This window comes from Rattus norvegicus, chromosome 3 (genome assembly GCF_021556685.1).
Source record: "Rattus norvegicus strain SHRSP/BbbUtx chromosome 3, alternate assembly SHRSP_T2T, whole genome shotgun sequence".
Classification (NCBI taxonomy): Eukaryota; Metazoa; Chordata; class Mammalia; order Rodentia; family Muridae; genus Rattus; species Rattus norvegicus.
Window position 1 is genome coordinate 10,860,762 of NC_141536.1, and position 24,913 is coordinate 10,885,674.

General features: G+C 45.9%; 1 protein-coding gene across 8 annotated transcripts in view; it reads left to right on the forward strand.

Moving 5' to 3' along the window:
* Positions 1-9,532: 9,532 nt before the first annotated feature.
* The window catches only part of Tsc1 (TSC complex subunit 1), a 48,905-nt gene continuing 33,524 nt past the window's right edge, over positions 9,533-24,913 (forward strand). For 2 of the 8 annotated variants that reach the window (XM_087654157.1, XM_087654162.1), the window contains exons 1-2: positions 9,533-9,590; positions 19,553-19,615. The gene's annotated coding sequence lies outside the window, so the exon portion shown is untranslated. 8 annotated transcript variants of the gene reach the window in all.

The following is a 24,913-nucleotide window of genomic DNA, read 5'->3' on the forward strand; positions in this document are numbered from 1 at the left end:
GAAGCAATGCACTTGGCTCCTGAGAAACATCGAGGGCAGAGAAGCGCCCCCCCCCCCCCTTCTCACCTCCTTTCCGGAGGCCTTTGTTTTATTGCCTGTAATCTTGACATCTCAGTCTACTAAATGTAAATGGCCACTGGCCTCCAGCAGGGCAGGCAGCCTCCAGCTGCAGTGTGTGGACTACATACTATGGCTGGATTTGACCCACACTGGCGGCACATGGTGATGAACAGGCCTCAGACTTAGCATCTGCAGAGCGAGACAGAATGACGCTCCCATGGGCGTCATCAGAAGGTTGAACTGTAGTCAGCTCTCAGCTCGCTTAGCTGGCAGCTGACTGCACACTCACGCTCTGACCTTTTTCCCTTTAGTCGAATGTCCAAGAGAAACCTTGGTAGCTGGGGGTGGAGAGGAAGACAGGAGGACAGGGCAGACGGTGTTGGCCTAGGACCAATCAGGCAAGCTGTGTGAATTTACATGGTGGGTTGATCATTAATGAAGCACCTGGCATTTGGTTACTGCTCTATAAACTTCCAGTGACTTCCGCCTTTGCATTGTCCTAAGAGACTCTGAGAAACTTCACCCTGAGACTGCAGGAGGCGAAGGAGAAAGTAAAAGTCCTGGACAGTGGCCAAGTGGTGTGGAAGGGTTGGCGGGACTCTTCTTTGGTCCTAGGAAGAAGCATTTTGTGATGACTGGGAATAGGATCAATAGAATTTGTTAAAGAATTGGGGTCTGAACACCAGTCCCTGGGCACACTGACACGATGGCCAAGGGCACACTGGCCTTAGCAGGAGAGTGCCTCACTCACTAGTGTACAGAGCCATTTCAATGGACCGTACACACTTACTGCAATGTGTGCTTTGTCCAGCAAGCCGTGTGTGTGTGTGTGTGTGTGTGTGTGTGTGCGCGTGTGTGTGTGTGTGTGCGTGTGGTATGTGCGCACGTGCGCATATGTTCATTACCGTAAGTGGTTCCCTCATAGCTACCTAGTGGGGAGAAGAAAGGAATTTTCACCGCAGGTAGAAAATGCAAAGCTTTAAAGTAAGGAACAAGAGCTCAGAGAGCGAGTGTCCCTTTGCAGGGGACTGTCCCCATCTGCCCCATGGGCTCCACTTCCACGCAGATCAGAACTAGGGAGAGAGGCAGGGGAGGAGTCAACCAGGAAGCCAGAATTTGTACCCAATTTGCATTTCCTTTTAAAAGCAGGGGCCGTCCTCCGAGAACTTTCTTTCCAACTGGATTTGGTCAGAGTTCCTCAGAAGCAGAGGCATGGTTCTCCGCCTGACACCACATGGCTCTTCAAATACCTTCTCAAGTCTTATTGTATACAAAATTCAAACAGAGAAGCCAACGAGCCCCATCTCAGGAACACTCCGGATCTACCATCTACATTAGATCACAGTGTTTGCCAAATCTGTCTTTTCTCTATTGATCCACGTAGACATTTATGTGGCATGTTTAGTTCTGATGGAATAGTTTGAAAACACAGACAACAGGACAATTCATCCACAGTTGAGTATATTTCTCCTGAAAATAAGAGTAGTTATCGCTTAAGTAGACAAAAGGTGGGCGTTTCCTAAAGTTGTCCAACAGCCAGCCATCACGGTCACTGCCAATTTCCAAAAGTTTAGTTCTTTCTCTCTCTGTCTGTCTGTCTTTCTCTCTCTCTCTTTTTCCCTCAAGGTTTTTCTTCTCTCTCTCTGGGGTGTGTGTGTGCACAGAAAGTGCACTTATCCATTGTGCCCAGGTGGAGGCCAGAGGACAATGTTAAGTATTTCTTCTACTAATCCCCACATTGGTTTCGATTGTGTGTTTTTGACAGGGTCCTTCTCTGAAACTGGAGCTCACCAGTCCAGTTCGAAATGGTCCTGATTCCTCTATCCATTCTCCACATCCCAGAGACAAGATGAAGTGCCTTCATGTGCTAGGCTCCTCAGGACCTGGCCTGCTCACAGTTCCAGCAGTTCCTGTGCAGGCCCATTAACTGATGACCAAGGACAGACTCTGTTTCTTTCCCCCTTTTTTCTTTTCTTCTTCCTTTTTCTTTTCCTTTCTTTTTTGTTTTTGCTTTTTTTTTTTTTTTTTTTTTATTTTTCCAAGACAGTGTTTCTCTGCGTAGCTCTGACTGTCCTGAAACTGACTCTGTAGACCAGGCTGGCCTTGAACCCCAGAAATTCGCCTGCCTCTGTTTCCCGAGTGCTAGGATTAAAGGTGTGTGCCACCAACCACCCACTTTACTCAATTTCTTTATAAAATTGGGTTGCTCTGAAGGTTACACATACGCATGCAAACACTCAGAACAGCATGGGGTTTTGGTTCATGTCACCTGTGTCTTGTCTCCTGTATCTCCTAGCTAGGACAGCAGCTTCCTGACTGCTCCAGCATTCTTGTCCCTGTCTTTTTCCACACACATTCCTGCTCTTCCTAGCCTGGTCTTAACAGGCTTCTGTTTTCCTGGCTAATGCTCCATTTGCAGCATTATCAGTCGGGGGTGTAGCTGTTACGGTGCCCTCTGGAACACCTGTCGGGTGGTAGTTATTATTGCCCTACAATTTTCCTGTCTCTTTGGTCTATAAAGTTCATGAGTATCCCTCTCCTGTACTTCTGAAGGACCAAGTGGGATCAACCATTATTCCCGATGTTTCTGTGAGAGCAGTTTGAATAAGATTAGCATTTACATCAGTGGATTACGAGCAAAGAACACTTTGTACCACAAAGTGGGTGGGCCGTGACAAATTGGAGCAAGGTTGAGTAGAACAGACTCCTCTCCATAGTTTTGCTATAGTTGGCCTTTAGACTTGACCTGCAACATTTTTTTTTCCTGCTTGGCAACTTGCAAACACCCTACAGAGTTTGGACTTCATAGGCTCCATAATGGTGTGGTCCAAGGATTTCAATCTCTCTCTCTCTCTCTCTCTCTCTCTCTCTCTCTCTCTCTCTCTCTCTCTCTCTCTCTCTCTCTCTCTCTCTCTCTCTCTCTCTCTCTCTCTGTGCGTGTGCGTGTGCGTGTGCGTGTGCGTGTGCGTGTGCGTGCGTGTGTGTGTGTGTGTGTGTGTTCAAGTTATACTCAGGATGCTTTAGAACCAATCAGTTAACCATTATGTTAAGAACCTTTATGAGGGTTGGGGATTCAACCCAGTAGTGAGAGAAGGGAACCGGTGTAGATGAGAATGTAGATCTCCATTTAAAAATAACAGATGTAGACTGAAGAGATGACACAGCGGGTAAGAGCACTGGCAGCTCTTCCAGAGGCAATTCAATTCCCAGCAGCCACAGGGTGCCCCACAACTATCCTGGGATATGTTGCCCTCTTCTGGCATGCAAGTGTAAGTGCAGATAGAGCACACAAGGTAAGTCTTAAAAAAGAAGACCGGGGTTTGGGGATTTAGCTCAGTGGTAGAGCACTTGCCTAGCAAGCGCAAGGCCCTGGTTTCAGTCCCCAGCTCCAAAAAAAAAAAAAAGAATAAAAAAAAAAAAAGAAGAAGACAGGGTGGATGCTAGAAATGGAGAGGGAACATCTGAACACAGAAAACATTTTCCCAATATAGTTCTTTCTTTAAACAGTAGATTTGAGAAGGCAGGCATGGTGCCACACACCTTTAATCCCAGTACTTCGAAGGCAGAGGTGGGTGGATCTCTGCGAGTCTGAGGCCAGCCTGGTCTACACAAGTTCCAGGATAGCTAGGGCTATGTAGAAAGAAAACCCCTGCTCTCCTCCCCTTCCCCCTGCCCCTCTCCCTCTTTCTCTCTTTCTCTCTCTTACTCACAGTAGGTTTGAGGCTGGAGAGATGGCTCAGTGGGTAAGAGGCTTCTCTTGCAGAGGACAGTTCAGTTTCTAGCATTTTTGTGGCAACTCACAACTGTCTGTAGCTCTAGTTCCGGGGTATCTTGCACCCTCTTCTGGACTCCATGGGCACCAAGAGTGCATACGGTGCACAGGCATACATGTAGGCCAAGCATCTACTTCCATTAAAAAAGCAGTTGATCTAAATTGTGGTAGTGTCCCTCATCCCAGCATTTGGAAGGCAGAGGCAGGCATAAACCCTTGGTCTCCAGGGGTACATGATAAGACTCTATCTCAAAACAAAACAAAACATGGTCTATTCGTGTGTGTGTGTGTGTGTGTGTGTGTGTGTGTGTGTGTGTGTGTGTGTAGAGAGAGAGAGAGAGAGAGAGAGAGAGAGAGGAGAAGGAGGAAGAGGAGGAGGAAGAGGAGAAGAGAAGTGGGGGAGGCCAGCCAGGAACACATAGAGAGAGGGGGGAGGGGGAGAAAATGGGTGAGGGAAGAGAGGTGAGAGGGGAGAAGAAAGAGAGAGAAGAGGAGGGGGAAAGGGCAGCCAGGAACATGTGGAGAGAGAGAGGTAGGAAGAGAGGGAGCAGGGGCAGGGAGAGAAGGGGCAGAGAGTAAGAGAGTAAGAGATAAGAGAGACAAGATTTATCTTTAATTATGTGTATATATGTACATCTGTGTTGAGGAATGTGCTTGTGTGTGTGTGTGTGTGTGTGTCTGTCTGTCTGTCTGTCTGTCTGTCTGTCTGAATGTGTGTCTCATGGATATGGGTGCCTGCTGAGGCCAAAAGAGGGAGTCAAATTTCCTAGTGCTGAGAACTAAACTTGGGTCCCCCCAGAAGAGCTACAAGCTCACCCAGAGTTTTGTCAGAAAAATTAAAAGACTATCCAAGATTCTTGGCAGAGGTACACAATCCCCCACCAAGGGATTTCCCTGTAGAGGCAGGGAAAGAAAGGTGATAGCCAGGCCTACCCGTGGCCTTTGGGACTGCATGACCATAGTGACATGTGACAAGAACAGCTCCTGGACCCCTGACCTCTGTACCTCTATCTTAAAGGACTCCTTTTTTGTCTGTCTACCTGTCTGTCTGTCTGTCTGCCTGTCTGTTTATTCTATGAGTGCTTTGTCTGAATGTACGCCTGCATACTGGAAGAGGGCATCAGATCCCATTATAGTAATCCTGAGCCATCATGTGGTTGCTGGGAATTGAACTCAGGACCTCTGGAAAAGCACCCAGTACTCTTATCCACTGAGCCATCTCTCCAGCCCGAGGGTTCTTTTCATCACGCAGTTGGTCCCATGTCCCTGGATTTTGTTTGTTTGCTTGTTTATTTTTCAAGTGTTTTCCCTGTGCAACTCTGGCTATCCTGGAACTCACTCTGTAGACCAGACTGGCCTTGAACTCAAACATCTGCCTGCCTCTGCCTCCCAAGTGCTAGGTCTAAAGGTGAGGATCCAGTGACCGTTCCTGCCCACTCCTTCTATGAAGGAGTGTCGAGTCAACAAGCCCACGTGGGGTGGTCTTTTACAAACTGAAGAAGGCAGTCTTGCTGGTAGGATAGTTCCATAAAAAAGTTCCAGTCAGGGCTGGAGGGATGGCTCAGCGGTTAAGAGCACTCACTGCTCCTCCAGAGGTCCTGAGTTCAATTCCCAGCAACCACATGGTGGCTCACAACCATCTGTATTGGGATCTGATGCCCTCTTCTGGTGTGTCTGAAGACAGCTACAGTGTACTTATATATAATAAATGAATAAATCTTAAAAAAATGTTTTCCCTTACTAAAAAAAAGTTCTAGACACGTGTTCAAACAGGGGCCTATCAGTATAGCTGGAAGATAGGAATCTTGCCTTGATGAGGCCTGATCCACGTTTGCTGGTCTGCGCTATGATGACCACAAGTAGAAAGGGGGAAGGGCAATTCACCTCCTCAGAAGAGAGAAGATGCTCTCTGCCTGGACTAAAGTGACAGATGCCCACAGTCTGCATCAAATCAACACCATCTGCCCACACTGGCCACAGTTAGGGAGTCCCTGCCATAGGGAGGCTCTAGGGTGCTGTGTAGAAGGAGACGGTCTGATGAACAGCTCTTCAGAAATGAAAACCAATCTCAAAGAGCCTGGATTGGTAAAACAGCTACTGACTCGGCTGTCAATCTGCCTGTATTCTTGGCCTTCCTTTAACGGTCCCTGGTGGTCCATATCCCGGGAACAATTATCATTCGTCTTCCAGACACTGTATAAACAGTAACAAAGTGGCTATGGCCTCTCTCCAGCATCCCTGAGTTCAGCACCTCACTGCTCCCATCTGCCTGTGAGAACATTCCAGCCCCATGAGGTCAGCAAGCTGAGGGAAGCAGGGCAGGGAGGGGAACCCCCATTCCTTAAGCCCTCCAAGTCTCCCAGCCACTGGTGGTCTCAGAAGTCTCTGAGCATACTCGAACCCTCACACTGGTGGGAATGTCAAGGCAAGAATCCACTCTTGTGAAATGGCTTATGGACTAGTGAAGTTGAGAGACTCGGCGCAAGCCCTCCCCTTTCCTTTCCCTGAACTTTCCCTGGGGGCTTGTGCTTGAGCAACTGAAATGTGCAAAATGTGGACCAAGTCTGGGGACTAATGGATGTTCCGTCCACAGTGAGCACAGGTTGAGCAAACTTGATAATAACCCAGTGAGGCTGTGCACTGTCTGCATTTTAAGGGCATACTGGATTTGTCCCACTCCTTAGCACCACTGTGTGTGTGTGTGTGTGTGTGTGTGTGTGTGTGTGTGTGTGTGTGTGTGTTGGGGAAACTAAGGCTTGCCTGGTTAGTGTGATGGGAAACTCTGTCTGGAATCTACAATGTCTCCCATCTGCCTCTATGACAATGACATATGAGTACACTGTACTGTCGCTGTCTTCAGACACACCAGAAGAGGGCATCAGATCCCATTACAGATGGTTGTGAGCCACCATGTGGTTGCTGGGAATTGAACTCAGGACCTCTGGAAGAGCAGTCAGTGCTCTTAACCACTGAGCCATCTCTCCAGCCCAAAATAAATAAATCTTTAAAAAAAAAAAGAGAGACCTCTCGTTACTTCTCCCTCCCCCCACTTCTCTCTCCATCTTCTCCTCTCCATTCCCTCTCTTCCCCACGTGTCCCTGGCCAGCCTTTTCCCTCCTTTCTCTCTTCCTCTTTCCTCTTTCTCTCCTTCTCTATCTCCCCCTTTTCTCTGTCTCTACCCTTTTCTCATCCCACCAATAAACCTTTTTTATATTAGGTCTGTCACATGGCTGATTGATTCTTCCTTAGGAATATGTTAGCAGGGCCCGTAGAGATGCTCCCTCCTGCCACACTATACTACTGCGTTTTGTAAAGCTCTACACCCTGTGTCTGGGATGTTATTCTCTTTGCAGCCTCCTCTCCTTCTTTTTTCTTTTTTCTTTTTTTTTCTTTTTTTTTTTTCGGAGCTGGGGACCGAACCCAGGGCCTTGTGCTTGCTAGGCAAGCGCTCTACCACTGAGCTAAATCCCCAACCCCTCCTCTCCTTCTTCTATTTCCCCCAAATCAGCTTTTATGTGAAATCCAACCCGAGAGTAGGTAGTTGTGCTGACTAGGATGTTCGTTTATTTGGTTAAGTCAACATAAACTGGGATCATCTGGGAAGAGGTAATCTCAACTGAGAAAATGCCCCCCTCGGATCAGCCTGGAACTGATGTTAGAGGGCTCCGCCCACTGTGGGTAGTGTCCTGCTTGGGAAGGTGGTCCTGCATCATAGAAAGAGCAAGCAGAGGGAGTCTTGAGATCCAGCCAGTAAGCACTATTCCTGCACGGTCCTGTCAGGAATTCCTGCCAGGACTTCTCTTCATGATAGACTATAAGCTGTGAGAAGAAATCAATGCTTTCCTCCCTAAGTTGTTCTTGGTCATGGTCCTCATCACACAGAAAGCAAACTAGGACAGTAGTGCACTTCTGTAATCCAAGCAGTGGGAAAGGGCTGAGTTAAGAGACTCTCTAGTGGGGGTTGGGGATTTAGCTCAGTGGTAGAGCGCTTGCCTAGCAAGCGCAAGCCCTGGGTTGGGTCCCCAGCTCCGAAAAAAGGAAAAGAAAAGAAAAGAAAAAAAAAAAAAAAGAGAATCTCTAATTCAAAACCAGTCTGGGCTGCAGAGCCTCAGACCCCATTTCAGAAGTAAACAGAATTTCCACAGTGCTACTGAGTCTTGATACTTTAAAGTACTTTGCGTTTTATTTTTATTTTATTTTATTTTTTTAAGATTTATTTATTTATTGTATATAAGTATGTAGCTGTCTTTAGACACCAGAAGAGGGCATCAGATCTCATTACAGATGGTTGTGAGCCACTATGTGGTTGCTGGGATTTGAACTCAGGACCTCTGGAAGAGCAGTCAGTGCTCTTAACCACTGAGCCATCTCTCCAGCCCTTATTTTTATTTTTATTAAGAAGCTTCCCCTTCCTCTGCCTCCTCTCGATTAGTTTATGTACAAGAATGAGAGCCTCATGTATGTTCAGGTGAGCAGACCTAGTGCCCAAGAAAGCCAGAAGAGGGCGTAAATCTCCTTGAACTGGAGTAACAGGTGGTTTGGAGTTGCTCTATGATTCTGGGAACAGGTCCTGCTTATAATATCTCACTAGGTCTTATTATATAAGTTTAAATATAATAAAACCCAAAGACCCACCCAAATTAAAAAAAAAACAAAATACAGCAACAACAAACCAAAACAAAAAATAAGCAATGCCAAGTGGTGGTGGCAGCAGCGAGGCGGCGGCGGTGGCTCCCACTCCTTTAAAGCCAGCACTCGGAAGGCAGAGGCAGGAGAATCTCTTGACTTCCAGGCCAGTCTGGTCTACAGAGCAAGTTCCAGGATAGGCAGGGCTACACAGAGAAACTCTGTCTTAGAAAACCTCAATACAGCCGGTAATGCAAAGCTCTACTTTCTCTCTCTCTCTTGTTTATCCTATCCTGCCAATGCGCACTCATTAGGCATGAGACCCAGTATCATGAGTTGCTGTAGCTCGTTGCTTCTTTAATACGCCATTTCAGAGGAAGAAACCGAGGCATGAAAATACTTGACACCTTGTCACCGCATGCAAGTAAATCAAGGTATTCTGGCTTTACAATATAAAATGCATCCTGTGACTAAGGCTGGCCTCTATAAGTCACTCCACAGACTCACTTCTGCAAAGGAGAAAGTGGGAGAAAAACAAAAGCCCCATCCTCTTTGCTGTGATTGACAGGCTGTTCATCCAAGCGGACCTCAGAGGCTCCTTGGGAAATAGGAACGCCCCACAGGGAGACCCCAAAGGTGGCAGGTGTGACGAAGGCAGAGGGACCTGGTTTGGATGGGCCAGCGCTCTCCAGGGCTCCTAGCCCTGCCAGCTTGTTTTTGATTATGCTTACTCCGTGCGCGCGCCTCCTGTCACCGTCACGTGGCCGCCCCTCCCCACCCCACCCCTCGGCAGCTCTCGAGGCTCCGCCCTCTGCGCCGGCACTTGTTTCGGCCTCCTTTAGAGTCACAAGATCTCTCAGTGGGCCACCACCTTCGCGATCCTTCCGCCATCCCCACATTAAAATCTAGGTTTTATTTTTCTCGGCCAGCTTGTATCGTCATAAGTGGTATATCCTATCTTATCTGGAGTGTCTGAGGCTTTGGTCATCTGGCATTAAGCTCGGGCGTAGGAGAGACCCGGGCAGGGACTCTTTTTCATAGCGGAGGCCTCCGCCGTTCAGGACGCTTTACGCCAGGGGGAGGTGCTGCGCGTCCAAGATGGCGGCGCCCTGTAGGCTGGAGGGACTGTGAGGTAAACAGCTGAGGGGGAGGAGACGGTGGGTGAGTACGGGGGTGTTTCCCCTTCTTTTCCTTGTGAGCTTTTCGGGGCAGCCCTGGCAGCGTGATCTCAGGTTGCAGGGCGTTGCGGAGCGCGTTGGCCGAGTCGGGGGTCCAGGGAAGGGGGTTCAGGGAGCTTCTTCCTCGCCCTCATCGCGCGCTGGCTCCGGTGGGGCTCGGCTAGGGCTGGCGGGGCCCCGGGGAACTGAAGCGGGCCTGGTCTGTCCGAAGGCATGGATGGCTGCAGCTCCGGGCCCGGGGTGGCTCCACTAACCCGCTCCCCTCGCTTGCTGCGGTGACAGGCTCCCGTAGGGGTGTGCGGCGCAGGTCAGAGACCCCGGGCGGAGCACGGGGACCCGGGGGTGGGGTCGCGGCCCGAGACTCGACAGAAGCAGCCGGAGTTGGGGGTGGACAATGAATGAAGGCGGCCTGTGGGCACCGGAGGCTGTCCAGCGCCCGCTGTCTCGGTGAGAGTGTGCACGGCCGAGTGCTTAGCTTTGGGTGTACTTGTGGGTGTTTAATTGATGGTGAAAGACAGTTACCTCCAAGTCGGAGAGGTGCTGGTTAGAGACAGCTACCTGCCCAGCCACTGCTGAACGCTCATTCATTCATTTGAGGAACTGGAGGACCCGCTGCCTGCCATCCCAGACATCATTTTAGAATCCAAGCACTTTCTTTGTGTTGTGGGTTAAAAGAGTTTGGCTTCTTGTATTTGGGATTTGGGAAGGCAGCGACGTGGGGATGGCTGGGAATGTGGTCCGCCAGTAACCGCAACTATTTTTGCAAGGGGGGGGGGATCCTGGGGGGCGGGGTTAGGGGTTGTCTGTGTGACCGGGCACTATTGGAAGTGCATAGTAGCCATCCTGTCTTTGATTCTGGACAAAGGAGAAGCAATTTGCAGTCTTTCTGGATGAAGAAACTGAGGCCTGGAGAGATTGGGATAATTTGCCCAAGGTCACACCCCCCTAGTCTGAGACAGCACTGGAATTGAGGTCTGACTGGTTTCATTTGTCTGTTATTTGATTAAAGCTGGCCTATTATTAAGTGAGTGTAGTTAATTATTTGGCCAAGGTAGGTGACTGAGTGAGTGTGTTTGTGTGTGTGTGAGAGAGAGAGAGAGAGAGATATTGATTTTGAGCGGGGTGCATTTAATTTGTTGTATGCTTTTGTTTCTTAGAGTAGCGTGTATTTGTTAATACAAATTGGATTACAAAGTATTTTGTAATTTTCCAAAAAACTAATGATATTCACTGCAAAAAAAAAAAAGCTGAAATCCTTACTTTAAAAAAAAAAAGAATAGAATTAGCACTTCACTTTACGTAGCCAAAGCTGTGAAAGTACTAAAATAGATTAATGCTCTTCTGAGATGTTTTGATTTATAACTTTAGGATCAAGTTGGAGTCATCTGCATTCAAACAGGCTGGGAAAGTGCAGTGGTAAATTCCAAGAAGCATCACAGAGCCTAATCTTCTGGGAGCCTTTGATTTACTGAGCAACCCACATGTGATTCTTAAGTTGAGCATCGCTGAATAAACCTGGGATATGCAAATGGGAAAACTGATTTAGAGTTTTGTAAGGAAATGCCCCTGTAACAGTCATACATCAGGCAAACGAGGCTGTTCAGACTTTTCTAACCACCTGGTGTAAATGTAAGGGGTATTTATAGAGGATGTGAACAGGAAATACCTTCTCACTAAAGTTAATATCTTCTCTAAAAACACCCTTACATCATGGGGCTAGAAGGGCAGATGAGGTAAGCGTTCTCAGCTGCATGCATCTCTTGTTGTCATGAACACTTGGTATGTCCCTAAATTCCTAGGTAGAAGGAAGTGGGCTGCCAATGTCTTGCATGTTTTCAATAAGCTGAAGTGTCTGCAGTCTTGTGTCTAAGTGGCACTCTTCCTTGTTGACAAGAGCAGTTACCTGGTCCTGCTGCTGCTGTGCTGTGATGCTTTCTGGGCAGACTTGGGGGATAGAACTAAACAGTCTGACCAGGGCAGATCTAACTCAAACCTAAACATGCAGTGTTTACAGGAGAACAGAATTGCCAGAGGCAAAGAATCCCAAACGAATCTATCTGACCCTCTGTGTAGCTAACATCTGGCCGCATAGTAGGTATACCTGTGTGCTCTGCCCTCGAGTAGAGGTATTCTGTGCATGGTTTGTTTTTTTGTTTTGGGAAGAAGTCTGCTTCTGTGTACCCAAGAGCTAGGTGATCATGGGCTTAAAGTATCATTTTGGCTATTTGCTCCTTTCAGTTTATAATTTATTACAGAAGCCTTTCTTAAGCTCTCTTCTAGCCTATTTGTGAAGTTGTGGTGAATTTGTACTTTGCACACAGCTGGCTTGATCTATTCTGTCTTCCTTCAAAGTTTTTGAAGCTGCAGGTCTTCCTTTTTAAAAAAAAAAAAAAAAAATTCCAGTGCTATACTGAGTGAGTATTTACTTCTGGAACTGACTGATGTCCTTAACGCCAGGTTTCTGTGATTCAAAGTCTTCCTGAGCTTTAGTAAATACTCTGACACATGCTAATTGGTCTTGACCCTACTATGTTAATGGTTCTATAATGACAAAGAAAATGAGTGACTCCTGGGCTGGATGGGACAGTGAGGTTGTTTACCTTTAAACAATGTTTCCCTGTATGTTCTCTTATAAATCTCCTTTTAAAGACAAGTCTTATTGGCTACAGGCTTGAAAGACAAGTATATGAAATAGTTGAGGATTTTGTTGTTGTTGTTTTGAACATGTGTGTTTTAAAAATCTTAGATCATCAGTTGATAACTATGTGTAATAGAGTTTTGTGTGTAAACTCAATATTTTTGGTGTGCATACTCATTTAAATTTCATTGAGATTTCCCGTAAATTTGAGCTTAATTTTTCTTTTTACTTCTTAAGTCTGTAGTTGCTAAAAATTACTAATTTAATGTTAATTTTAATTAGAAAGAATAGAAAGATATGCATATTTCCATGCGTATAAAAGACCTTAGGACCTTGTCAGTTTCTTCTAGTCCCTCCTTTTTTTGGGGGCGGATTGTATACAAGGAAATAGAGAAAGTAAAGTAAAAGGATATATTTTGTAGCTGAATGAGTTTAGATTGACATCTAATGAGTAAAGTGACTTACATGCACAGCATTATTCCCAAACAAGGCATGGTAGCTACTGACCTGAGTATCATAGGTTGTGATGTAAATAAATAGGGCTGTAGGGTCATCATGATGCTTGATCTTGTCTTACCCTGGCCATGCAATAGGGCAGAGCAGGGTGGTGATGGAGGGCCATGCAGTGATTTTCTGCCTGTGGGGGTTAAACTTATGCTACATTGTGTCCCTCACAGAGAACAGTAGCAAATTTGAAGTGTATCGGTTTTAAGTTACAGGATGGTTTTTTTAGTGTTTCAAATACCTGCTAGTAAATGGCTGTGCCGCTATACACTCTGTACTCTGCAATACCTTTTGTTTGGTGGTAACATTGTTACAAAGGTTTGTTATGTGCCAGGCATAGCTGAGAGTTTTCGTGTCTCATCCCCTTTACTCTTCCTATAACCTTGAGGAGGATAGGAAAGAATTCTGATAGCAAGTCTGCTGAGCTTGAAGATGAACTTTGATTGACTTCAGAACCCAACTATTTAATGTTGCATTGAGATAAACTGCCCAGTCTGTTAATCTCCTAAATTCACTACATGGGTGAGTAGGATTTTTACTTTATTTTACTTTTATTTATTTAGGCCAGTCCTGAATTACTATGTAGGCAAGGCTTTCCTTGAGTTTCTAATCCTCCTGTCTCAACCTCCTGAGTTTTTGAAATTATTGTTATGAAATTATGTTTGGCTAGGTAGTGGTTTTCTTGTTTTTTTTTTTAAGGGTTTATTTATTTATTATATATGAGTACACTGTAGCTGTCTTTAGATGCACCAGAAGAGAGCACTAGATCTTATTACAGATGGTTGTGAGCCACCATGTGGTTGCTGGAATTTGAACTCAGGACCTCTGGCAGAGCAGTCAGTGCTCTTAACCACTGAGCCATCTCTTCAGCCCTAGGTAGTGGTTTTAAAACTTTTTTGTGGTGGGAGCAAATCTGTTCTCTTAAGGTCTATACAAATCTGTGAGCCAATATCCGCATTTGATACCTGATTACCCTAAAATGACTATATATAATGGGATTTTGGAACCAGTGTTCCAAATGTTAGAAATGTTATGAATCTTGCTTAGAACCCAACCTGTCACTCTAGATAGCTTCCTGCTCTTAAAAACACATTTAGAGACTAGAGAGGTGGCTAAGTGAGTTCAATTCCTGGCATCAACACATAAGGGTTCACAACAATCTGTAACTCCAGTTCCAGCAAATCTGACACAGTCTTCTGGCCTCTGCAAGTGCCAAGCACAATTGTGGCACACAGACATGCATTTAGGCAAAACACATATTAAAAGGCAAAAACAAAACAACAACAGTAAAAAAAACAAAAAAACAAAAAACCAGCAAACCCTGCACACTTGGGCATTATCAAAAACTTTTTTAAAAAAACTGGTAGGAAGGAAAGGCCTACTTTTAAATTTTTCTTGTGTATTTATTTTATTGCAATACTGGGAGTTGCATGAAGGGACTTGGCACATGGCAAGTAAGCCCTCTATCAACTGTGCTGCATTACTAGCCCCACCACTCACTCAATGTCTGTGTGCTTGCGTTCCTGCATGTACATATGCCCACAACATGTGCAGGCCAGAGGACAACCTCAGGTGTTATCTCAGAACACCAGCTGAGAGACAGGGTCTGCCACTGGCCTGGAACCTGCGCCTGTTAAGCTAGACTTGCTGACCACTGAGCCCTAGGCTCCTTCCCTCTATCCCTAGCACTGGGCTATATGTGTGCCACTGCACCTAGCTTTATGTGGATGCTGGGATCAAACTTAGATACTCCTGCCTTCCAGGCAGATTCTTCTCCAGGTTCTTAGTTACTTTTTTATTTGACTAAGGGAATTTATAGTAGAAAACATTTAATTTGGGCTCATGGTTCCAGAGAGGTAGGGTACCTGAATATGATGGAGGGGAGCATGGCAGCAGGCAGGCAGCCAAGCATGGTGCCTGGGCAGTAGCTGAGCACTTACATCTGCTCCATAAACACAAGAGGGAGAGAGGAGAGAAAAGGGAGAGAATATGAATGAGAAAGAACATGAGAAGAGGAGCTAACTGCAAACTGGCAGCAGTGTAGGCTTTTGAAACCTCAAACCCACCCTCAGTGACAACTCTCCTCCAAGACCAGACCCTTCTACTCCTTCCCAAACTGCTCTAGCACTGGGGACCAAATATTCAAATACATGAGCCTGCAGGTGTGGGGGGGGGGAGGCCAACTCACAGTTACAGTAGCTAAACTGTAGCTCAGTCCTGGGGGCTGTTTATGTTACAAGTCACTTTCTTAAACGTCTGTGCTGGATGATCCTGTATGCTTCACTAGGAATTCAGCCTTAGGTACCATATTTAAAAGTAATCATCCTGGGGATAGTGGTGCACACCTTTAGTCCCAGCACTCAGGAGGTAGAGGGAAGAGGATCTCTGTGAGCTCTGGGCCTACATAGAGCATTCCAGACCAGCCAGGGCTGTGCAGTGAGACCTTGTCTCGAACAAACAAAAACAAACACATTTTATAAAGACTTAGGCATACGACATACTAATGCTTGTTGGACTTGGCATTCAGACTGTGCTGGCACCTGGGGACCCCATTATTTCCCCAAGATTTTTGCATATAGGTTTTTCCCTTATTTTCCACGTGGAGAGGTTTAATGAAAGGACAAGACAAGGGAGAGGGATGGGAGAGAGAAGAGTAGAAGAGGAGAGGAGTAGAGGCCAGCCATGAGCTTGTGAAGGGAAGGGGGAAAGGGAATGGGGAGAGAAAGGATGAAGGGGAAGAAAAGAAGAGCAGGAGTAAGAGCGGTTTTTCCCTTACTGTCTTTTGTGTCCACCACTTTCTTCTCGCTGGGTTTTCCTCACTGTGCCTTCCTCACTGTGCCCTACCCCCACCAAGATTTAGTTAAGTATTATTTTTTAAGTGTGTGTGTGTGTGTGTGTGTGTGTGTGTGTGTGCGCGCGCGCGCGCGAGCCAAAGTATGTATATTTGCATCAAATGTGTCCAGTTGGTTAGGAGGCTTCAGTAAGGATGAACTGGAATTACAGATGGCTGTGAGCCCCCATGTGGGTACTGGGAACTGAACCTGGGTCCTCTGCAAGAACAGCCAGTGCACTTAACTGCCGAGGCATCTCTCCTGAGGCCCCTACTCCCATCCCTGGGTCTTGACCTTTAGTGTTGTTGGGATCACCTCAAAGGTTCATGCCTAAGATTCCTACGAAGAGCCAGGTACTTGCCTGCATTCCTGCTCCTGTCTCCCTCCTTTTGTAAGAACAAGCATCTCTGGTCAGTTCCTGGGCATTGCTGATGCTGTGGGGACTACACTGGAGACTCACTGCCCTGTGCTGTCATGTCCTGTGGCTTTCTACTCTAGACTTGTTCTTTTTTTGTTCGTTTTTGTTGTTTGAGACAAGTTCTCACTCTATCCCATTTGCACTCAGTAGTTCAGGCTGGCCTTGAAATTTTCAGAATACTCCTTCAGCTTCCGAGGGCTGCAGTTCCACACATGGCCTGCTGTACTCAACTGCCCTGGACCGTTTCTGTTTAGGGAAGCTCTATGTATGACTACTTGGAATATGCATGTGGTATCTCTTATTTATTTTGTTTATTGTTTCTTTGAGACAGTTTTGCTCTACTGCTCAGGCAGGCCTGGGATTCGCTACAGTCTGACCGTCTCTGCCTGATCACAGGTGTGCATCCCCATGCCCAGTCTGCATGCATTTTCTTGGTATATAATTTTGTTCATGCTAATAGTCAAAAATAAACTATTATCTGAAGAAAAAATATGCCTTGTGGAACCTAGCTGTGGCTCTGTGGGCCTATGACTAGAGGGCTTGTCATCTTTTGAGTTGAGTGAGCTTTGTGACTGTCCATTCTCCACTGAGGACTTGTGGGACAGAAATTTTGAGCAGACAGCCTGGCATGTTGGACCTCTTTTGTGCTGGCTTCTGTGACCTCGAGAGATTCTACAGTTGCTAAGACTGTAAATCACACCCTTCTCATCGGCTCTTTTACCCTTTCTTCCTTTTGCGTCCAGAAAGAGAGAATTAAGTGTCTAATCTGTATGGGTGCATTGGTGCTGAGAGCATCTGGTTCCGTTGATAGGAATTACTCTAAGTCACCTGTGAGTTCCTGAGCTAGACCAAGCACAGCTGTGCGACAGTTTTGCTTTGTCTCAGATCTACTTGATGTAGGAGTCTGTCTGAATTGCCTTTAGGTTTTTATAGACAAACCAAGACCAGTGAAGACAGGTTATAGTTAGAGATAACCCTTATGGATACTGGAAGTTGCCTTTGTTTATTATAGACCAGTGGGTACAAAGCTCCCTGAGGTGACATACAGTTAATCTGTTTTATCTGAGCCACTATCCTGACAAAGGTAGTGAAAAGATTTATGCAGGCGATGCTAATGACAGCCATTGCTTTGGAGTTCATGTGTAATCCCAGACACATAAACAATCTGGCAATATCTAAAGACTGAAATTAATTAAGATAAATTGTGAAAACCAACCAGTGTTCTTTCTGTTCTCATTGTACTGACACACAAAGCCCTTGTCTTCTTCAATTCTGCCTTTTATTTTTACCCAAAAAGACTGCTTATAGAAATGAAGTTACAGGCAGCATGGCTTTTACGTCAAATATGAAGGAAGGAGAACTCTAAAGATCTGGGGAGATTTTCTTTTTTTTTCTTTTTCTGATGAGTGTTTTCCATCCACACCCCTTACTTCCACAGAGACTCACGCTTTATATCTCACTTTGCTGACATGAATATTATGCCCAGTAGAACTTCCCTCCCATGTCAGGATGTCAGAATAAATGAATAAATGAACACTTAAAAATGGAATAATGGTGGGTAGGCTCTACTGTACCACAGAATACTGATGCCAGTCCAGTCCCATTACTTTACTGCAAAGTGTAATGATGTTGAGACGTATCCCACTCTGATTCCTGTAGTAGTATTCTGTCTAGGAAACTGGCCTTAGCTGGTGGCCGGATCTCACCTTACTGTATCCCAGTGTTTTCCTCACCTTAAGCACTCTTTTCAGGTAGACGATCCATGTGGAATTACCTTATTAGAGGAAGGCAATGTGACCCACTGACTAGCTGATGAATTTTAGGGCTCTGAAGATGAGAGGCTCTCACACCAGCTCAGCTCTGTTACTCAGTGGAGTGGAAGTAGCTAGGTAGCATTTCTTACTTGCAAGGCCTGGCCAGACCTTTTGTAGGGCCAGTGGCCAGCAACACTGCTGCCACAGATTTGCAGTGGCTGCTGAGACAGTTGGCATGGCTCCCTGAGTGTGTGCCATGTGGTACTGTGATCTCCCTGTCACTAGGGCAGATACTGTGTTGGAGAGGTGTTCAATCCTGTTGTTTGCCTTTGACCAGCACCGTGTATTCCAGAGCTTGTCCTAGAGGACCTCATGTAAGTGTATGTCTGTAGTGTGGAGCCAGGACTGGTAGTCAGAGACCTTAGTGGTGTCCTAGGGAACAGTCTGAATGGATATATTTCCTTTCGTGTACTAGGTACCAAGATAGTCCTGGTCTCAAACATGTGACCCTTTCCTCATGGAGTTTACAGTCTTCCAATCAAATGATCCCTAAACTTGGGGCCAGGGACCCATATATTTTGAAAAATGATTTGAATTACATATTCATTTGTTATATATGCATGTGTACGTATGTATGCGTGTATGTATGTACACACACCACTGATCATGTGGAGGTCAGAGGATAATTGGAAGGAGTTGGCTCTCTTGTACCAACTGTGTAGGTCTTTAGGGACCAAAGTGCCTGTACCCTCTAAGCGCCTGTACCCTCTGAGCACCTGTACCCCCGAGCACCTGTACCCCCAAGCCATCTCAGTTCTGAGGGCTCATGGCTGAGAACCAAACTAGAATATACTCATATACATACTTTCTTGACATGGATAATGAACAGCACAGACAGAAGTAGGGTAGAGGGAAGAAAGTAGAGAAGCTGCTGCTGAAATGTTTTCTTCTTGTCTTGTAGGGTTAGACTTAGTCTGTGCTGTGGAAGGCAGAAGCAGGCGTTGTACATTTACCAGCCCCTGTGGCAGCTGCTGGGGCCAAGGATGGTAGGCAGCAGTTGTTCCCCAGTGTGTCCAACAGTTCCTCACACTTTCTTAATGGGGTTTTAGGAAGTGACCAGTACAGGCTGCTGGTGGATCAGGAGCCTGACCTGATGGGGTATAGCAGTGGGAAGGTCGAGAAGGCCTAGGAAAAATGAAGAATTAGCTGAGGAGGGGCAGGGTGGAGTTTTTTAGGTATGTGGCTGGATGTGCCTGGTGCTCAAGTGGGGTATCTGATGCCTTATTGACTGAGGGGTTTAAATGCTCTGAAGGCAACATCACAGGGCTGAGAGGGGTGTAACCAGTGAAAGGACAATGGTGCAGACCCTCTAAGTGTTTGCTGACTCACCACTACACCCACTCTCATGAGGTCCTCGCTGGAGCTCTACATCCTGTATGGGTGTTGAGGTTGAGGCCATTTTCACTTCATGGAATGTAACCAAGGCAAGACATTAGCGACTTAGTGAACAGCCCACGGTTATAGAGCTCATAAGAGAGACTCTATTCTAGAGCCGCCATGCCCTCTTGCTAATAGTGCATAGGTGAGGAGGTTCTAGAGCTCCTCCTCTAGAGCAGGAGAGGAGGTCACTGCGCTGGGGAGCAGGTGAGCACCTGCCAGGGTTGGTGGGGCAGAGTTGTACCTGACCAACCTAAAGGCCTTCTGAGGAGGTCTCAGGCTCTCCTTCATTTAAGGTTACTATACATACATGTGTATCTGGTTTTCCCTCCAGTGACCATGGAAGACACAAGGCTGGCAGCACTGGAAACTGATGTACCGTCTGTCCCCAGAACAGGTAAGGCAGACATTTAGTCTAGTGGCTGGGGAGGATAGGAGGGGAGGTCTCACCTTGCCCGTGGGTGCCCCAGTGTGCAGATGCTTCTTTGTTCTGGTGGCTAATGTTTATGGTCTTAGCTCCCCACCGACACAAGAGCTTGAGGTAGTTAACAGCATCGCCAGTGACCTCCTAAATGCTGTTCAATGCTAGGCACTGATCGTGTAATACACAGTTTTTCATAACTACACATGGTATATTTCCATTTTACAGGAGAAGAATTGGGCTCAAAGATGAAAATCAGTTCTGTGAATAGCAAATCTTAGTTTTAGTCACTAATTATATTGAAGCCTAAAGCAAGTCACTTAACCAGTTTTTAACCCTGCCTGGGCCTCAGGAATCTACTTTCGATTCTGTAAACAAACTTTTTTTTTTCTTTTCTTTTTTTTCAGAGCTGGGGACAGAACCCAGGGCCTTGCACTTGCTAGGCAAGTGCTCTACCACTGAGCCAAATCCCCAACCCCTCTGTAAACAAACTTAATGCCATCTCAGGACTCAGCCTGTGAGCTGCTGTGCAGCGAGGGCCTGGGCCTTGTCACTGTAGACTCTGCAGGTGACTCTGATTTGCATCATGGATTGAGACTTCCTGAGTTAGCACTTTGGCATCTTGATGTGTGTGTATCTGTTCATGGTCTTATGTCAGCTTGAATAAATTATTGAATAAATTATTTCTTCTATTGGTTTTTAAGAATTGATGGAGTCTCGAAGGCCCAGGATATATCCTTTATAGTTACTGAGGCTCTGGCAGGTGTGTAGGTATGAGTTTAGTCCTAGTGATCTACCTGCCATCCAGCTCCATTCTTTAATTTGTTAGCAAAGCTGCTATACTAAGTGCTGTGATAAATCCCTAACAGAATTAACTGGAGGAAGAGGAAGGGGGTCACAGTTTGAGGCTGTCCTCCTTCATGGCTGGGAGGTTAAATGGTGGCAGGAGCTTGAGGCAGCTGGTCACTTTGCATCTGCAGTTAAGAAACAGGGAGGCCAAGCTAATGCTCAGCTCATCTGTTCAGTTTTATCCAGTCTGGGCCTCAGCCTATAGAGTGGCACCACCCACACTCAGGGTAGGTTTTCTGGGTTCTGTTAAACCTTTATAGCAGCATCTTAATCTGCTTACCCAGAAGTGTGTTTCTATAGTGATTCTCAATCTCGTCCGGTTGACAGTGAAGGTTAGCCATTGCAAGTACCAGTTGTCATGCTTGTGTGCTGTTCAGGAATCATGGAAGATGGGCTGGCATTTGACTACCAGTTTTATACATACACAGCAATGTGACTCATTTCACGGTCAGTGGTAGCTGCTAAGTCCGTCAGTGCCTCACTCTTCTTGTCCAAGGATCAGGAAGTGCAGTCAGATTTCATAAACAGGGACTTAGCACAGATGGTAGATGGCATTCCATACTGAGAATGGATGTGTCATTCTCTCAAGAATGAGAACTCCTCATGGTGACTCTTGTTTTTCAGGTCAACCATGTTCTTCATCCTGCCCTTCTCACCTCACCATGTAGTCCAGACCAACCTCCATCCTCTTGTCTCAGCCAGCAGAGTCTGAGATTATAAGTGTTTGCCACCACACTGGACTGTATTGTCTTCTGTCTTAGTTAGGGTCTTAGTTACTGCTGTGAACAGACACCATGACCAAGGCAACTCTTATAAAGGACAACATTTAATTGGGGCTGGCTTACACTTTCAGAGGTTCAGTCCATTATTATCAAGGCAGGAGGCATGGCAGTGTTCAAGCAGACATGGCGCTGGAGGAATCAGGAGTTCTGCACGTTGATCCAATGGCAGCCAGGTGGAGGCTCTCTTTCCACCCTGGGTGGAGCTTGAACATAGAGACCTCAAAGCCCCACCCTCCCATCCCACATAAAACACTTCCTCTAACAAGGCCACACTGCCTCTAACAAGGCCACACTGCCTTTAACGAGGCCACACCTCCTCCAATAATGCCATACCCCCTAATAGTGTGACTTCCCATGGGCCAAGAATTTTGGAACTACCATACCTCCTTTTAGAATTTCACTGACTATGAACTCAGTCAGAGGGTTAAGCATTTTTCATTAGGACAATTCCATTATTGTAGTGGTCAGATTTAAAAAGTGTAAGAATGTTGTGAAGTGTGCCAGATTATCTTGTGATCACTGTGTCTGTTGTGCTTGTGCACTCTGAGCAGGCACACTGGGTCCTGTCATCAAGCCACACTCAGGGAAGTCTCCAGTAGGTGGCTGTCTAGGGACTCACAGCTTGGAAATCCTCAGCCATCTTCAGTTTCACCCCCTAGCTGCCAGGGGGCACTGCAACCCTCAGTTCTCACTCCAGCATCTTTCTGTTAATAGGCACAGAACTCAAGGGTTTTTATAAAGAAGAGAGTCAAGGGGTTGGGGATTTAGCTCAGTGGTAGAGCGCTTGCCTAGCAAACACAAGGCCCTGGGTTCGGTCCCCAGCTCTGAAAAAAAAGAAAAAAGAAAAAAAAAAAAAAAGAAGAGAGTCAAATTTGGCTAGTAGATAAAAATTAATTTTCTATTTTTTCTCAACATTGTTTCCCTTCTGTGTTTTTATATACTTTCTTGGTATTGTGTTGTTTTGTTTGTGGTGGTGGGGATGGCACCCAAGCTCTAATATTAATTAGGAAGGCTCTCTACCAATCAGGTATCCCAACCCCCAACCCTCTTCTCTCTTTCAGCTTTTATTACTGGTGGTGGCTATGGATTTTTTTTTTATAATTTTTTTTTAATATAAGGTTGAGGTAAAAGGATTCTTTTATCTTTACTCACCATCATCATCATCTTCCTCTTCTTCCTCCCTCTCCCTCCCCTCCCTCCCCCTCCCTTCCCCATCCCCTCCTCCCTTCTCTACTACCTTCTCCTCCCGCTCCTCCTTTCTCTATTTTCTTCCTCTTCCTTCTCCTCTTCTTCTTTAAAAAGGTGGGAGGCATCCCCAGCTCCGAAAAAAAGAAAAAAAAAAAAAAAAGGTGGGAGGCAGAATGGCAGTGTTTCTCTGTGTAACCCTGACTGGCCTTGAACTCAGAGAGCCACCTGTCTGCCTCCCAAGTGCTAGGATTAAAGGTGCATGCTACCACCATCCAACATAATTTTCTTCTTAAAAGACTATGAATTAAATGCAGTTTTACAGGTTATTTTGTTTGTAATAAGGTTCAAAAAACAGTACTGTGACATTTCTGGGGACATGAGACTAGGGATAGCTCTGAGATCGTAGATGCTTGTCACCCAGCCTGAAGGCCTGAGTAGGATCCCTGGGATCCTCATTGTAGAAGAGAAGAACCAGCGCCGGAGAGATGGCTCAGTGGTTAAGAGCACTGACTGCTCTTCCACAGGTCCTGAGTTCAATTCCCAGTGACCACATGGTGGCTCACAACCATCTGAAATGGGATCTAATGCGCTCTTTTGGTGTGTTTGAGGACAGTGACAGTGTACTCATATATATTAAATAAATAAATCTTAAAAAAAAAAACCAGATGGGAAGAACCAGCTCCTCAAAGTGACCTCTGAACGCCATTCATGAGTGCGGTGCACGTGAGATAGATGCACACAGAGGAGCAACTATAAATGTTTAGAAAGTGATTCCATGAAATTATGATTAGGATAGAATTTAGCTTTTATGTTATTTAAATTTTTATAAGTGGTTGGCTCAAAGAACATACACTTTTATTTATAAAGTTATCTAAATAAACTACTCATTTAATATTTGTATTATTAATTAGTATATCAAGTGATCTAAATGTGCTTGATTAGGATTGTGGGTGGAGTTCAGTGGGAGAGTGTTAGCCTACTATGTTCAAGACCCTAGGCTAGATCTCCAGAACTGTTTTGAAAAACGAAAAGCAAAATACATATTAAACTCACTTTTTATTTTCATAGTTACACACTTTGTACTTAAATTGACAGAATTTTGACTTATAAACTTAGGTTTTGTCTTGAATGTTTTATTTGAGTGAATATGTGGCTATGAACTGTTAAATAGTCTAAATGCACTTCTTGTCCGTGACTGAGGTGTAGCCAGGTATGCTGTGAACTGAGGGTTCATCTGTAGCTTTTCAAAGACTAGCACTTTGGCCTGCCATAAGTATGCAGACTGAAAGTCAGCTTTGCCAGATCCTCCTTCTCCTGCTGCTGGGACTGGAATGTTCCAGGTGGTCAGAATTGACCCATAGCTATAGAGGGTCAACTTGGTTTCTCATTGTAGAGGGTTTCTCATGATTAGAAAGTTTCCCTTATTTTAAGCAGTGCCAACAACCTCTGCTCCTTTAAATCAAGTGCTCAGAAGAGGCTGCTCAGACATGGTTCTCTGAGCAGAGAACTGAAGAGACACAGCCACAGGGTGTGGAGAGAGGGCTCTAGGAGTAGAGAGAAGACAAATTTTGTAGGTGTGGCTAGCATACAGAGAGACACACAGTGGCTTATTAGGAGGAGGCAGAGGTGAGGGCAGTGTGCTTGGCTGCATGCCATGGGTGGTATAGGACACTGGCGAGTCTGGCTCTGATTCTTCGGGGGAAGCTGGCTGATGTTAAGTGGGAGCCAGAGGCAGAGTGCAGGCAGAGTAAGGGAGGCTGCTGCTCTCTTGTTTCTGAGAGGAAGGTTTGCAGATGGGCACATGTAGGGTTGCAGGGATTGGGGGTCGGGGTGTCATCCAGCATGTTTGTTTCTTTTAGAGATTCAGAATACAACACAGGGCAACAGGTTTGAGAGTTGGGAGTAGTTATTGAAGGTCATGAGTCCTTTACATGAGCAGGGCCATCTGTGTGGTAATGTGCATCCAGCCACCAAGATAGTGACTAAAAGGAAATGTTGCTTAGCCCTGAAGGATGCAGAAGTCATTCCTTGGGTTCTGTCTTTCAAATTCTCTAGATTGTGCTTTTCTGTAGTATGTGATTTCCATAGCTGCCCGAGGGTGTGTCACCAAATCTGTGGTGCTGACTTCCCGCAGGGTGAGGCGCATCCAGCCGCTGCTCAGGCGGAGACTCTTCTCTTCCCCTTCGCACATGCACTGAGCCTTGTTTGTTTCTGTGGTGAGCGCATAGGCGTTCTCATCACACCTACCACATCCATCTTGGTAGCTTGTAGTCCCTAAATCTAAGTTAATGTTTCTGTGTAGGAGCCGATCTCAAAGCCTGTGACAACTTTTATGAGGGCTTTCTGTAGTGTCAAAAGGGCTTGAACTGTGGTTACTGATGGAAAATCTCACACAAAACCCATTTTTTTATTCTTTGGGATTAAAAGTTAGATTTTTTAAAAAAGTTTACTTTAG